Here is a 17,389-nt window from a genome sequence, read left to right as displayed (position 1 = left end):
GACCAAATCCTAGTGAAATGTTAAATATATATACAAAGGCTTGTACCAAGTATTAGAGAGAAGTCTCTATTAATAGAGCAATGCAAGCATAACAATAATGGAGTGAATAAAATAACTGTGCAAAAAAAGAACCAATTCCAGACAAATAAGTCTACAAAAGGGACAAGTCCATGGTCCTTAAGGTATATATTTAAATTGCTATATTAGCATTGCCCAGGATGAGTGAATAATCAAACCAATCAAGTTTAATTACCATGAGAAAGTACTACAATAAAACACTGGTTATGCAAAAGGTGCCCATCTCCCCTGGATAAAGCCAAGTGCGAAACGCGCGTTGGGGTCATTGCTGCTAACAGGTATAGCTGTCTTTCGAGAGCCCGTAAAAAACAGGGCTCATCCCACTGAACGCCCGCACTCGATTCCCACGGGTAGAACACCACTCAGACAACACAGGGTGCGGGGAACACACATTGGTAAGACTATTGGTTCACCAACAGAAAAAAACAGAGGTGCAATGACTGTGGTCGCAGCGATGAAGGCCACGAGCAGGCATGGGGGTACAGATGCCTGCTTCTGCTGGATCTCCGTCATCACTGAAGACGCAGATCCAGATGACATGCATGGTGTTGCAGAGACCCGTCGGGCCCCTGCACTGCGATACATGCTGCACTGCAACACATGTAGTGGCTGTGAGCTGACGTCAGAGGTGCAGCCACAGGGAGCGGCGCATGACAATGGCGCACACTCCGATGTCAGCTGCCGGGCTGTACGGTGGATACAAAAGACACTGGGCGACATGGGAGCAGAGGAAGGGTGAGAAGAATGTTTTTGTTTTTAATTATGCATTAGGGGCAGAACAGGGACACATACACTAGGATTGGGGACCATGTAAACCAGGATGGGGACATATATACCAGGAAGTGGGCTTATATACCAGGATGGAGACCATGTGGACCATACATACCAGGATGGGGACCATATATATGCCAGGATGGAGACCATTTGGACCATATATACCAGCATTGGGACATATACTGTATACCAGGATGCGGACATATTCACCAGGATGATGGGCATATATAACAGGATGGGGGACATTTTACTACATAATGAAAGGGGCAATTCATAAGTCATTATAGAATTTAGAACACTACAGTGGCCCATACATCTGACCAATGTGTGTCTGTGTGTGGGGGGGGGGGGGCAGGTCCAAATTTGGCACTGGGGCCCATCGGACTCCAGTTACTCTACTGCAAAAACATACATTCTCAGCAAGTACACAAGGTGGTACAAGTGGCAGAATTTCACCTTTCTGCTGTGCCTTCTTGACTTCCAGGAACAACTATCTCTGCCAGCAGCTCCCTGCTTTTGGTGGGCTCCCACTGAGAGGATAATGTATTAGATGTGACTTGCAGTCCCATGTTACTCCATAGATAATACAGTGATACTTTTGTGAGTACTGATAGCAGTGATGGCTCCTCTGGATCACACTGCTTCTGGTTCTGCATGTGCTGCTGTTTTGGGCTGGTGGGAGGAGTAAGGCCGGTTTCACATTTGTGTCTCAGGGCGCAGCGACGGCCTGCGCACGGCCGCCACTAAGCCCCGCCCCCTGCCACACCTCTGCCGGTAGCTCCGCCTACGGGCGCATGACGCTGCATGCGTCCCCTATCTTTATCACTAAGGACGCAGGCCGTGTGCAGTATGCATTTGGCGGCGCCTGCATCCTTTTGACGGTGCGCTGAGCGCAACCAAATTGCAACAGGTTGCGTTTGGCGCTGGTCGGCGCACCGTCAAAAGGAAGCAGGCGCAGCCAAAATGCATACTGCGCACGGCCTGCGTCCTCAGGGATAAAGATAGGGGACGCATGATGCATGCAGCGTCATGCGCCCGTAGGCAGAGCTACCGGCGGAGGCACGGCAGGGGGCGGGGCTTAGCGGCGGCCGTGCGCAGGCCGTTGCTGCGCCCTGAGACGCAAATGTGAAACCGGCCTAAGGCAGAATCAGTGAGAGGTAAGAGCAGACTATATCTATTGCTGATAATGACAGACTGCTACAAACACAGATCTTCATCAATTTTTGCAGTTTTGCACTAGGTCAACTGTAAATCACAAGTTAGTCACATATCATGTGAACATTCTCACCTTGCACATCAAAAATCATAGATCTTAAACTTTGTGATGCTGCAATTGGCAATTTTCCGTGTGGGCAATTTTCAGGGAACCCATTATACTATGGGAAGTCAATTGTACTACATGGATGACTGGCGGTGTATTATACTATATGGAGGACTGAGCAGTGTATTTTAATATATGGAGGAGTGTATTATATTATATGGAGGACTGAGGGGAGGGCTATGAGGAGTATATTATACTATATGGAGGACTATGGGGAGTGTATTATAATATATGGAGGACTATGGGGCACATTATATTATATGGAGCACTATGGGGTGTAAACTTTAGATGTGCTGCTGATAACATGATACTGTATGGGGACAGATTGATCCATTAGTGATTGTTCTGTCCCCATCATTCTTTCTCAGACGGTGGAAAGAGGCAGGGAAACAAGCGTTGAACGACTTCAGTATTGTCGATCGCACTCATTTAGCGTCCTGAACTCAGCGCATGTAACTACAATCGAAATGCTTCTGTGTGTTGTGCAATACGCTAGCATTTGGGGCCCCATTTTTGCCTCCTATATAAGATACACACACCACACTCTTATATGGCCTAATATGTCATATGAGGCCTGTATATCGACCGTACAGACCGCATTATCATCCTCCTGTATGCCGTACATAGGCAGAGAGTGCAGTCTGTACAGTATCTAAGAGGGCGACAGTCTGTATGTCATATGCGAGGCCAATATGCCGTACATACCACAATAGCGGCATCCTATATACTGTACATACCACACTCAACCTCTTGTAGAAAGTATCTGTTACAGGAGGCTGAGAGTGCGGTCTGTACGATATATAGGAGGCTGAGAGTGCGGTCTGTACGATATAGGAGGCTGAGAGTGCGGTCTGTATGATATATAGGAGGCTGAGAGTGCTGTCTGTATGATATATAGAAGGCTGAGAGTGCAGTCTGTACGATATATAGGAGGCTGAGAGTGCGGTCTGTACGATATATAGGAGGCTGAGAGTGCGGTCTGTACGATATATAGGAGGCTTAGAGTGCGGTCTGTACGATATATAGGAGGCTGAGAGTGCGGTCTGTATGATATATAGGAGGCTGAGAGTGCGGTCTGTATGATATATAGGAGGCTGAGAGTGCGGTCTGTACGATATATAGGAGGCTGAGAGTGCGGTCTGTATGATATATAGGAGGCTGAGAGTGCGGTCTGTATGATATATAGGAGGCTGAGAGTGCGGTCTGTACGATATATAGGAGGCTTAGAGTGCGGTCTGTACGATATATAGGAGGCTGAGAGTGCGGTCTGTACGATATATAGGAGGCTGAGAGTGCGGTCTGTATGATATATAGGAGGCTGAGAGTGCGGTCTGTACGATATATAGGAGGCTTAGAGTGCGGTCTGTACGATATATAGGAGGCTGAGAGTGCGGTCTGTACGATATATAGGAGGCTGAGAGTGCGGTCTGTACGATATATAGGAGGCTGAGAGTGCGGTCTACACGATATATAGGAGGCTGAGAGTGCGGTCTGTACGATATATAGGAGGCTGAGAGTGCAGTCTGTACGATATACAGGAGGCTGAGAGTGCGGTCTGTACGATATATAGGAGGCTGAGAGTGCGGTCTGTACGATATATAGGAGGCTGAGAGTGCGGTCTGTATGATATATAGGATGCTGAGAGTGCGGTCTGTACGATATATAGGAGGCTGAGAGTGCGGTCTGTACGATATATAGGAGGCTGAGAGTGCGGTCTACACGATATATAGGAGGCTGAGAGTGCGGTCTGTACGATATATAGGAGGCTGAGAGTGCGGTCTGTACGATATATAGGAGGCTGAGAGTGCGGTCTGTACGATATACAGGAGGCTGAGAGTGCGGTCTGTATGATATATAGGAGGCTGAGAGTGCGGTCTGTACGATATATAGGAGGCTGAGAGTGCGGTCTGTACGATATATAGGAGGCTGAGAGTGCAGTCTGTACGATATACAGGAGGCTGAGAGTGCGGTCTGTACGATATATAGGAGGCTGAGAGTGCGGTCTGTACGATATATAGGAGGCTGAGAGTGCGGTCTGTATGATATATAGGATGCTGAGAGTGCGGTCTGTACGATATATAGGAGGCTGAGAGTGCGGTCTGTACGATATATAGGAGGCTGAGAGTGCGGTCTGTACGATATATAGGAGGCTGAGAGTGCGGTCTGTACGATATATAGGAGGCTGAGAGTGCGGTCTGTATGATATATAGGAGGCTGAGAGTGCGGTCTGTATGATATATAGGAGGCTGAGAGTGCGGTCTGTACGATATATAGGAGGCTGAGAGTGCGGTCTCTACGATATATAGGAGGCTGAGAGTGCAGTCTGTACGATATATAGGAGGCTGAGAGTGCGGTCTGTATGATATATAGGAGGCTGAGAGTGCAGTCTGTACGATATATAGGAGGCTGAGAGTGCGGTCTGTACGATATATAGGAGGCTGAGAGTGCGGTCTGTACGATATATAGGAGGCTGAGAGTGCGGTCTGTATGATATATAGGAGGCTGAGAGTGCTGTCTGTACGATATATAGGAGGCTGAGAGTGCGGTCTGTGCGATATATAGGAGGCTGAGAGTGCGGTCTGTACGATATATGGGAGGCTGAGAGAGCGGTCTACACGATATACATGTTGCTCTGAGGTCTAATCTTCTGCTGCCTGACCCTTTAGACCGTGTTCTGACTCTCCGTCTGTCTTGTCCTTTGATCCGCTATCTTTTGTTATTGACCCTGGACTGTGACCTGACTTACACCTTTGTCTTTTTCAGTATTGACCCCGGAATGTCTGACTCTTCTGCCTCACGGCCTGTCTATGAGTAGTGACTAGCGTCACAGACATCAATCGGACTCGCGGATGTGACATATACAGGCTTGGCCCATAGGGGAATCCCACGGAGGTCCCCTGTGCAGACACGGGCCCCCAACCTCCCTACATGGGTAATTCTTGGCATAATTTACATGATTTACTCCGTAGAGAAAAAAAACAGCATCTCATCATTCATTAACCAAACTACCTAGTTTATTATTATATAGAGATATAGGTACATTTTTGAATGACGGTAGTGTATTTTTTGTATGCAGATGAAAATGGGCCCCCACAGCCATTGTTACTGGTCGGAAGTTGGCACCTCAGTCCGACACTGCATACGTATGTACAGATGGCAAACGCTGCATTATACCCTATGAGGGGACTGCATTATACTCTATGAGTAGGCAGCATTTTACTCTGAGGGGGCTACATTATATTATATAAGGGGACTGCATTATATCCTATTAGTGGGCTGCATTATACCCTGAGGGGGGCTATATTATACCCTATGAGAGGGCTGCATTATTCCCTATGAGGAGTCTACATTATATTCTATGGGAGGGTGCATTATGCTGTATTGAGAGGGCTACATTATACCCTATGAGGGGGTTGCATTATACCCTAAGAGGGGGCTGCATTATATTCTACGGGGGGCTGCATTATGTCCTATGAGGGGGCTACATTATATTCTACAGGAGGGCTGCATTATACCCTATGATGGGGCTGCATGATATTCTGTGAGGGGGGGCTACATTATATTCTATGAGCTGGCTGCATTATACTATACTAGCTGAAGAGCCCGGCGCTGCCAGGGCATAGTATCTAACTGTGGTTAGTTATAGCAAATTATAATTATCCTCCATCCCATAGTCGAGTGCCTATATATCCATCACACATCCTTCATCTCATAGTCCCATGCCCATATACCCATCATACATATCCGCCATCCCATAGTCACGTGTCCATATACCCGTCATGCATATCCTCCATCCCATAGTCCTGTGCCCATATACCCATCATGCACATCCTCCATCTCATAGTCCCGTGCCCATATACCCGTTATAACGTCCGTCTGCAAGTCTGGGCTGCAGAAAGACAGCACCCCGATACAGGGATCTGGATTTACAGCAGAGCCCAGGAGTCGAGAGTCCAGGCCAAGGTCACAAAACAGGAGAATAGCAGAAGTACCGAATCAGCAGGCAGAAGAGAGGTCAGGGATCCAAGCCAAGGTCAGCGTCAGTAGTCGGGAGAAAGGTAACGGTACAAAAACGGTAGGCAATAGAATAGTCAGAAATCCAGGCTGAGGTAAGAGTAAACTATAGTAAATCACAAAGTAGCACGCAGGGGAACCAAGAATATATCCGGCGGCTTGCAAGCCCAGTCCCAAGGTATTTGAGGGATCAGGTCATCCCTCACAGGCTCCCGGGCTGATGTCATCAGAACCGTCCCAGGACCAGACCTGATGATGATGCACCAACCCCTTCATGACTGACAGAGGAGCAGAGTCTGCGTCCACTAGACGCCTGCGCAGAAGCCCTTTCACTGTTGCCGCCATGACTCGGGCGCGAGCCTCGGCGCCTCCCAGTGGCCGAGGCAGGAACAGCAGGCCCCGAGTTTGACGGCGATGTGTCAGTCCGGCGCCTCCTGGTGGCCGAGGCCTGGACAGCAGGCCCGAGGGTGGCGTGACAGTCCATCGCCTCCTAGTGGCTGAGGGCGGGTCAGCAGGCCCCGAATCTGAAGGCGACGTGACAGTACCCCCCTCAAAACCCGGTTTGTCAGGGTGAAGAAGATGAATTCTCCTAATTAATGCCTTGGCATGGACGTTCCCCGCAGGGACCCAGGACCTTTCCTCCGGGCCGTAGCCCTTCCAGTCTACAAGATACTGTACTGAGCCCCTCACAAGATGGGAGTCAAGGACACCCTGGACTTCATACTCCAAGGTTCCCCCGACCGAAACAGGAGGAGGAAGATGGGACTGGACAGGGTGAACTGGGGAGCGATACAGCTTGAGGAGAGACTTGTGGAACACGTTAGGCAATTTGAATGACTGCGGAAGTTTTAAACGGATGGCTACCGGGTTAACCACCTCTATAATTTCGTATGGGCCGATAAACCTGGGACCGAGTTTGGCAGACGGTACTTTAAGCTTGATGTTCTTAGTAGAGAGCCAAACCTTGTCTCCAACTCCCAGGTGTGGCCCCTTAGATCGTCGTCTGTTTGCAGCCGAAGCCTGTCTAACCTGAGCCCCTTTCAAACTCAAATTTACCTCTGACCAAATTGTTTTCAGACGATGTATATTTTTCTCTACCCCGGGGAACTCCACCATCCTGGCCGAGAATGACCCAAAGCACGGATGCAGTCCATGGTTACAGAAAAAGGGGGTAGTCTTAATGGAGTCTTGGTATCGATTATTGAGAGCAAACTCAGCCAATGGCAGATGTTCCACTCAATCGGACTGATGTCCTAACACATAACAGCGGAGGTATTGCTCCAGAGCCTGGTTAGTACGTTCAGTTTGACCATTGGTTTCGGGGTGGTAGGCCGAGGAGAAGGATAACTCCACACCAATGCGTTTACAGAACGCCCTCCACAATTTTGAGACGAACTGGGTACCCCTGTCGGACACAATATTTGCCAGAACACCGTGAAGACGTACAATATGCTGAATGAACAATCTATTGAAAGTTTCGGAGTTAGGTAACCCAGACAGGGGAACAAAATGACACTGTTTGCTGAACCTGTCTACCACCACCCAGATACACGTTTCCCCATCTGAGGGTGGCAGGTCTGTAATGAAGTCCATGGAGATGTGGGTCCATGGACTCTCAGGGGTGGGCAAGGACTGAAGCCAGCCGGCAGGGCGATTATGGGGGGACTTGGCGCGGGCACAGACTTCACACACTGAAACATATTCCTTACAGTCCTTGACCACCAAAAGTTCCTAGTTACCAGCCTGGTGGTATTATTGAGACCAGGATGGCCTACCAGAACAGAGTCATGTGATTCTTTAAGAACTTGCAGATGAAAGGTAGCCGGAACGAACAATTTTTTGGGGGGTGTAGTGTCAGGAGCTTGTTCTGGAGACCTACGGATCTCCTCCAGAAGGTCCAAGGACACTGCCGACACAACGATCCCATTGGCCAATATCGGAACTGGTTCACAGTTCTCGGTCTGTGTGGGACAAAAACTGCGAGAGAGGGCATCGGCCCTCACATTTTTAGTACCAGGGCGAAAGGTGATTAAAAAAAAAAAATCAAACCTAGAAAAAAAAACAAGGCCCACCTGGCCTGCCTGGGATTTAGTCTTTTAGCTGACTCCAGGTAGGTTAGGTTTTTGTGGTCTGTAATGACAGTGACCTTGTGTTTGGCACCTTCGAGGAAGTGGCGCCATTCCTCGAAGGCCCATTTAATTGCCAATAATTCCCGATACCATAGTTTTTCTCCGTGGCAGAGAATTTGCGGGGAAGAAAAAAAAGCACACGGGCGAAGCTGAGTGAGGGATGCAGTGCCTTGCGATAGCACTGCTCCCACTCCGACTTCGGAGGCATCCACTTCTACAATAAATGGGCGGTCTAAGTCAGGTTGAACCAAAACCGGGTTGGCCACAAAGCACTCCTTTAGTGTAGAAAATGGCTGAATTGCCTCAGGATTCCAATTGGCCACGTCCGCCCCTTTCCGGGTAAGATCCGTGAGTGGCTTGGCAATCTCTGAGAAACCCCTGATAAACTTGCGGTAGTAATTAGCAAATCCCAAAAATCGCTGCAGCGCTTTCAGCAATTTGGGTTGCACCCAAGCCTTAATAGGTTGGATCTTGGCAGGATCCATGCGGAACCCTCTGCCTGAGACCATGTACCCTAAAAACTGTACCTCTTCAGCCAAAAAAAAAAAAAAACAAACACATTTCTCCAGTTTAGCAAACAGTTTTCTCGCAGTCTCTGCAGTACCGAACGGACGTATTGAGCGTGTGTCACAGGGTTAGCAGAGTAAATCAAGATGTCATCCAAATACACAACGACATACCCCACAAATGTCTCTGAAAATATCATTGACAAAGTGCTGAAACACTGCAGGTGCGTTACTGAGTCCGAACGGCGTTACAAGGTACTCAAAGTGACCAAGAGGTGTATTAAATGCTGTTTTCCACTCATCCCTGTCCCTTATGCGGACTAGATTGTATGCCCCCCGGAGGTCAAATTTAGTAAACCAACGGGCTCCCATTAGCTGATTAAAAAGATCAGGGATGAGTGGAAGCGGATACTGGTTCTTTATAGTGATTGCATTTATTTCCCTGTAGTCAATGCAGGGTCTGAGACCACCATCTTTCTTCTCTACAAAGAAAAATCCAGCCCCAACTGGCGAAATAGATGGTCTAATAAACCCTTTTTTTAAGCTGTCTGTTACATAGTCGTTGATGGCCTGACGCTCTGGACCAGAGAGATTGAATATTCTCCCTTTTGGAAGACGGGCATTCGGAATCAGATCTATAGGACAATCATACTCTCTGTGGGGGGGTAGCTTCTCAGACTAACAGAAAAGACATCTTCATAGCCCCTGAGCGCAAACGGTATGAAGGGGGTTTTAAGTTTAACTTGATTTACTGCTACTGATATGCATTTATCCTGACACTGCGAACTCCAGCGCACCACATCTCCCAGGTGCCAGTCGATGACAGGATTGTGCTGGCGTAACCAAGGCATTCCCAAAATAACTGCAGAGGATAAATTATCCATCACAAAAAAGATATAAGCTCGGTATTGTATGCTCCTACAGACATAGCAATCTTGGTAGTAACAAATTTAACCCCCTCCTGAATAATGGACATGCCATTAATAGCCGTGGTTTTAATTGGGACATTAAGTTTTAGTAATGGAACACCAAGATTTTTAGCAGCCAAAGAGTCTATAAAATTCCCTTCAGACCCACTATCCACATAGGCCTTTAAACACAGAGATTTCTGACCAAAATACAGAGAAACAGGTAATAAAATTTTAGCCGCATCTGCGGGCAGTACCTGAGCCTCTGGGCAACCATAGCAGGAGCTGCCCAGAGGCTGATGTTACTGGGATATGGATCTCTGACGTTCAGGCTGAGTTCACACGTGGCGTTTTTTTCGCGTTTCCGCGGCGGTTTTAACTGCGCGATTTTGCCGCGAAAACGCGAAAAATAAGCATCCCATGCATTCCTATGGGATTCCGCAATGCTGTGCTAATGCTGCGGTTTTTACCGCGGCGGAATCGCTTCGCGGTAAAAACCGCAGCATGCTCATTAATTTGCGGAATAGCGGCGATCCCGCACCCATAGGAATGCATTGTTCCACTTACTTCCCGCATGTGGCTGTGCACACCATGCGGAAAGTAAGCAGAACAATTGCGGATGATACCCACGGTCCGGAGGAGAGGAGACTTTGGGTACCATATCCCTGTAAAAAATAGAATTTAAAAATAAAAAATATTGTATTCTCACCCTCCGACGTCCTGCGCAGCCTTCCCGCTTCTCTTCACGCTCTCGTTCCCAGTAATCCTTTGCGAAAATGCCCGCGATGGCATCCGTTCTCGCGGGATCGCGAAGTCTCGCGGTCATTCGCGCGACGTCATCGCAAATTACCGCGAGACGTCGCGATCCCGCGAGAACTGACGTCATAGCGGGCATTTTCGCAAAGGATTACTGGGAACGCCTGTGCGGGACTTCGGAAGGTAAGAATAACACCGTTTTTTATTTTATTTTACATTCTATCTTTTACTACTGATGCTGCATAGGCGGCCTCAGTAGTAAAAAGTTGGTCACACTTGTCAAACACTATGTTTGACGAGTGTGGCCAACCTGTCAATCAGTTCTCCAAGCGATGCTACAGATCGCTTGGAAAACGCTAGCATTTTGCAAGCCAAATACGCTTGCAAAATGCTAGTTTTTCCGCGGGAATTTAAAATGCAATTTTCCCGCGGACTGGAATTCCGGAATTCTCGCGGTAATTTCCGCGAGAGTTCCGGTACGTGTGCACATAGCCTCAGCGTTGTCCCTGGAGTCTCTTGACTGCAGCATGCTTGAGCAGGAAGGTGAAAATGAACTTCCAGGCTGTGCACTGAGGCTAGTAACAGGTGTTTTAGGCTAAATCAACTCAGGCAGAAGAAGAGGAAAAAAAAAAAGTTCAGGGAAACTGCTTTTATATATGTTGGGTATATATACAAAAAGCAGTTTTATTTTGGCCAGATATAATATAACGTCCATCTGCAAGTCTGGGCTGCAGAAAGACAGCACCCCGATACCCTTTACCCCTATACAGGGATCTGGATTTACAGCAGAGCCCAGGAGGCGCTGTCAAAATAAGGGCAGTGCGCCAGAGCAGAACGGTCGCCAATACAAAAGCAGGAAGTAGCCAAAAACGTGGTCAGTACCAGGCAAGCAGTGGAGGTACAGAAACGGCAGGCAGAGGCAGATTCGAGAGTCCAGGCCAAGGTCACAAAACAGGAGAATAGCAGAAGTACCGAATCAGCAGGCAGAAGAGAGGTCAGGGATCCAAGCCAAGGTCAGAGTCAGTAGTCGGGAGAACGGTAACGGTACAAAAACGGTAGGCAATAGAATAGTCAGAAATCCAGACTGAGGTCAGAGTAAACTATAGTAAATCACAAAGTAGCACGCAGGGGAACCAAGAATATATCCAGCAGCTTGCAAGCCCAGTCCCAAGGTATTTGAGGGATCAGGTCATCCCTCACAAGCTCCCGGGCTGATGTCATCAGGACCGCCCCCAGGACCAGACCTGATGATGATGCACCAACCCCTTCATGACTGACAGAGGAGCGGAGTCTGCGTTCACTAGACGCCTGCGCAGAAGCCCTTTCACTGTTGCCGCCATTACTCGGGTGCGAGCCACGGCGCCTCCCAGTGGACGAGGCAGAAACAGCAGGCCCCGAGTTCGACGGCGATGTGTCAGTCTGGCGCCTCCTGGTGGCCGACGCCTGGACAGCAGGCCCCGAGCCCGAGGGCGGCGTGACAGTCCGTCGCCTCCTAGTGGCTGATGGCGGAACAGCAGGCCCCGAGTCTGACGGCGACGTGACACCCGTCATACATATCCTCCATCCCATAGTCCAGTGCCCATATACCCATCACACATCCTCCATCCCATAGTCAACCATTATGACATCATAGTGAGCGGCGGGGCTTGCAACCTATGATGACATCAGCGTCGCCATGGCAACCATTGTGACATCATAATGAGGGGTGGGGCTTGATACACACACTCTTTTTCCCCCATTATGCAGATGGGGCAAAATTGTTTGGTGAATTGGAATGCGCGGGGTTAAAATTTCACCTCACAACATAGCTTAGGACGCTCTCGGGGTCCAGATGTGTGACTGTGCCATACATACACACACTTGAGCTTTATATATTAGATAAGGTCTTCATATTCTAAGAGGGGGCTACATTATATTCTATGATGGGGCTGCATTATATTCTATGAGCTGGCTGCATTATACTATATAAGGGCTTCATAATATTCTAAGAGGGGGCTACTGTGGCGCCCCTGAGGCTCAGTCGCTACAGAGGTACTGTACCTTCTCCTAAGGTGTAGTGACCCACCAACTAGGTAAGTTGGGAACTCCTTTCCACACTCCAACACTCGCATGCCACACAACTGAGTAGTTCTGCACAACCACATTGAGCTGTCTCTCTCCTCCTAGACATTAGGAGTGCCTTGGTGGTTCCCTGCATGGAACACTGGATGTGCTGGGAGGTGGGTGGAGTTGAGATCCATATAAAAGGTTTGGAAGGTTTAAAATTACAGTGCAGTCTGAAGGTTCAGTCTGGCGGGAGGTCAGGCGAGAGAAGGACTGTCAGTCAGGAGAGTCTGAGGACGGGTCCGGGAAGAAGGAGATCCCTAGAAGAGGGAGAGAAGGAGTGCTTCAGCTGCCTCAGTGATCTGAGCCAGCTTGCACGGGAAAGGAACAAGAAGGAGAAAAACGTAGAACTGCAACCTAAGCTTCCATAAGAGAGAGAAAGAACAATGTGGAACGAAGGAGTAGGAGAACAGAGAGGAGTTGTGGGTTGGAAGAGGAACCCTGCCTATAGGTTCTCAGCGCAAGGCCGGGGCCCGGTCCCCGAGGTTGTATGGGCACTTATGGTTCTGCAGCAGACACCGGTGGAGTAGTTGGCTGTAAATGCACTACTCCCATCTAAGACTTGGGGCACAACAGCAACTGAATAGAGAGCCAGGACTCCAGAGAAGGGAGTTCCCGAGAGAGGCTACAGCTGTCTGCCATACAAGTAGAGTTGTTAGGAACATATGACAGGAGGAACTCCAGAGTACCACGGTACTGGAGCTCTTCACACCTTAAGGTGCAATAGAGGAGTCGTTCAGGAGAGGTACATGTTGGCGGAGTGTTGGAGAGGAGAATCCTGACTTGCCCAGGAGGCCGATTGAGTCTCTGCCCCGGAGGACACGGCCCGGAGGCAGGCCCCAGTATGTGCCACGGACTGTGAGTAAAGCTTTGGAACTGCAAGCCCTGGTGTCTTCCATTCATTTGTGCGCTAACACCGTCAGCACCGCTACATCTGGGTACCAACATTCCTCACACCGCCTGTGCCTATTCTCATCTATTGCCATTACACTGCCCTGGGGTTACAGCTTCACCTGTTGGGAGCTACACCATCTATGCTGCAACACACCATCAGCCCCCGAGGATCTGCACGCAGCGCTGGCTTAACATCTTGCTTGCCAAACACCACAGGTGTACCGAGTACCCCACAGCCCTGGGAGGGCGACCCACTACATTATATTCTATGAGGAGGCTACATTATATTCCATGAGATGGGCTACCCCAACCCCTGCTATATCATTAAGACGTTTACTACCTTATATTATTATTTACACCACAAATTGTGGTCTTGTATTTATTTTTATGTATCTACATAGTGGGCACCTAGTGGGCCCAAGGAGTTCTAGTCTGACGTTGCGCTCATGCATCTTCCCCATGCTGTTCTCATTCCTTTTGAGCACTTTTTCCATCTATTTCAGCAATTTTAATGCCCCCCAAGACCTGCTGGGAAGGTCCGCCAGAAAAATGCTAGAGTTTCCTTTTGACTTCAGTTATACTCGTTACTAGAGACGAACACTCGAGCATTATGGAAAGCTTCTTACGAGTAAGAGCAGCCAATAATTTCAGGGCTCGCTCATCACTAATTATATGATAAAATGAATGGTGTTGCTGAAAACTACTATACAAGGCATCAGCATACTGAGATTTCTTGGACTTGTAAGTTGCGTTCTTTGTGCAGTGAAAAAACAGTGTAAAAAATAAACCAAATACTCATTGTGGGAACTTAAAGTGAAGTCTGCAATGATTACGTTTCTGCAATGATTAAGGATGATTTGGCTGCTGTGGTAGATCGTCTCACTCGGCTGCACGTAGAGGTGGACACAGGAACGCTGTTTCTTAAATCTTCAACTATTTTATTGAAGGTACTGCATAAACCAGTGCAGCGTTAGCAAAACAAACAGCTTTTCTGGCCTAACGGGAAACCAAAAACATAACGTATGGCACAGTCTGTGTTGCTGAGGGGATCTGCCCGCTCAGGAATAAATAACAAAAAAAATTCAGCTTTCCTTATCGTGAAAGCACAGCTTGGGGCTTGCACCTCCAGGTACGCTCAACACTGAGCAGAATGCTGTGTATTTATCCTCTGGACTCCACACACTTTACAGATGGTCACTCACCCTGGCCCTAAACATGGCTGATTAACCCCTCTCAGCACTTTGGGTGCTGGAGCGTTTATTTAGGTTCATGTCACTGAAGCTAACGACCGCAGTGATACATATCTCCCCTCCAGGACTTTGCCAGTGACTTTGTCACACCATTTTAAACATGTTGTTTTGTTTTCATATCTTCGAGGATTTAAGACTGCACAAACAGGTCATCAGCCAATATCTATATATGTGCAGATATTAAGTGCTGCTGAGTGCAGTGGGCAAAACTTAGATTAGTGAGATGACTTAAAAGTTCTGCCGAAAAAGATCTGTTTTTAGTGCACACTCAAATCCATAGACAGTGGGAATGAACCCGACTGTCTGGAGTAGTGCACTCCTGAGAGCTGGTGCAGCACAGAAAAAGTCATGGACGTGTGAGTGGGAGGTCCTGATTATGGAGGATGCTAGTGTAATACCACGGTCGCCGGGGGGTAGCCTCATCAGCCGCTCCAGTACTCACTGTGCTGGAGGCTGCTTCATCCCAGGTACAATGCTCCCTCCTAGGGACCAAAAGATTGGAGGCAGAGGCCGGGATAAACTTTAACAGCTCAACTTTATTTTCTTCAGGGCACAGGACATCCCAAACGCCATCAGGACTCTTTCTTTATGTGATACCAACAGTACATCTTCCTCTACAGCAGCACATCACTTCTTCAGACTCACTTGGGTGGACCACACAATGAACAAGGAACACGGTGAATGCGGCTCTTCGTCTTCTCTCCTGGCAACCGACTACAGACCACGAAGGTAACCGTCTACTACATTGTGTTTCACCCCTTTACAGCACTGGTGATTCTATCCGTGCAGCTCCCAGACTCCGGCTGTCGTCTCCACAGGGACTCCTCTATTGTTCTCCCTGGCTCAAGAGCTCCCAGACACAAGCTGACTTCTTCCACAGACTGGCTTCAATTCACATCAGCTTCCAGCCCCTAGCTGACGGCTCCAGTGGCTCTCCCCACTGGCTGCTGCTGTAGGCACAATTCTCCACTTCTCTGCTCTGGTATTCTGCCTCCACTTTAGTACCAGAGGCTACCCCTGGCTACACTGGCTCCAAGCAGGAAATCTGTCTCCTCAAGTACCAGCTAACTATTCCTCTCATCTTAACCCACTAGTGTCCTCCAGAGTTGCCCCAACCTAAGTGTGCTCAGTGCCCCCATCTAGTGTCCCTATACCCAAACTACACCTCTCTCTACATATCTAACTAATGTCATGTGGCCGCAAACACATATGTACATATCACATATACTGCACACAAACACGTCAAGGATAACAAGATAAAACAATGACGTCAATATTTACAGGGCTAGTCCCTGTCACCTTCTTACACTAGTCTTAGCTCAATGGACTGTAGACATGGTAGTAGACTGACAAATGAGAGGAGTTGTAGCACAGTGCAGCACTGTGGAGAGCATTGTGGGAGAGTGCAATGACTGGTACTGAGTGGAGACATCGGTGTAGCTGCTGGACAGAAATATGAGCCTGACTGCTGCATTCAGGATAATGACAAATGCATTTAGTGACAAGAAGAGCAATTAGTGACTTACAGTTAGTTGTGACTTCAAGATGAAATGGAATCCGAGCAACAGTAACGGCTTTTAGTTATTTTTATTAATAACGAGTGACTGCGCGCCATTCGGGCGCGCGCTGGGATTACGAACCACACAATGGGGTGTAACCACGCATCAGACTGACCGAACATTGGGGTGTAACCATGCATCAGACTGGCGTATGTGCAGTCTAACAGCAAACATAAATACCTGGTGTACCTCTCCTGCCACTCCTACTTTGTGTATGAAAAAGCTCTGACGTTAATACTGTTCAGGTAGAGCTATTCAATGGCGCTATCCATGAAGAAAGTGCACGGGTAGAGCTATCCCATAGCGCTATTCCTAAAGGAAAGGAGCTGGTAGAGCTATCCGATAGCGCTATCCCTCACTGTTCCTGAGCGTAAGCTATTTCACATGGTTGAGCGCACTTGGGATCTGCCCCCAAGGCCCTGCCCATGCCCAATGTTTGGTCCGTAGACCGCGGCTAGGAGTTAGTCCCGCTTTTGTGTACAAAATTTTTGGTCTTTTACAATTATTAAAAATCTTAATAAAAGACTTGTTTGTACACACAGTTGTACAGATCTGCTGTACTTCAGGGTGCTAGATGTGGAGGTTTACTGTGTTTCAGGGCAGCAGCAACAACCTGCAAATACTTGAGCAGCCCTGGCTAATCCACGCCGGCAGGATGATAAGATCCGGCGGAGGCGGGAACCTATGAGAAGAGAAGTAAATATAATGTAAGTGACAGGACTCCATATAACATATTACTGTGCGGTCAATGTGGCCGGACGTCAGAGGAATCTTATCACACAGAGGTCAGAGATCATCGTCAGCCATCATACATGTGACAATTCCATCAATGACAGATGTCATCTTACCCACATGAATTATTCTCACTGACTGACACCACACAACATAGAGCTGATTCTCACACTTACGTCGTCTCTTTCCCTTCTTTTCTTCATTTTTTGAGTTTTGTTGCTCCATACTCAGATCTTTTTCCTCCTGAGCTGGAAATTCTGGTCAGAAAGTAAAAACAACTCAGTAACAATATATTCTTATAGGATTTGCTTTGTATCTATACTGTAAGTAAAGGGACTCGATGTTACATGATACTATTGTGCGGT

At 48.2% G+C, this 17,389-nt stretch overlaps 1 long non-coding RNA gene across 2 annotated transcripts in view; it reads left to right on the top strand.

The window, feature by feature from the left end:
- Window positions 1-748: 748 nt before the first annotated feature.
- LOC141052373 (uncharacterized) overlaps window positions 749-17,389 on the top strand; it is a 95,667-nt gene continuing 79,026 nt past the window's right edge. The window contains exons 1-3 of one of the 2 annotated variants that reach the window (XR_012220791.1): window positions 749-813; window positions 15,283-15,462; window positions 16,891-16,999. This is a non-coding gene — a long non-coding RNA (uncharacterized lncRNA). Of the gene's footprint in view, window positions 814-4,982; window positions 5,106-15,282; window positions 15,463-16,890; window positions 17,000-17,389 lie in introns of those variants that run through there. The other variant, XR_012220792.1, reaches the window with a different exon arrangement.

Source organism: Dendrobates tinctorius, unplaced genomic scaffold (genome assembly GCF_039654945.1).
Source record: "Dendrobates tinctorius isolate UK_male_01 unplaced genomic scaffold, ASM3965494v1 ptg000159l, whole genome shotgun sequence".
Classification (NCBI taxonomy): domain Eukaryota; kingdom Metazoa; phylum Chordata; class Amphibia; order Anura; family Dendrobatidae; genus Dendrobates; species Dendrobates tinctorius.
This window is presented reverse-complemented; position numbering and strand designations above follow the sequence as displayed.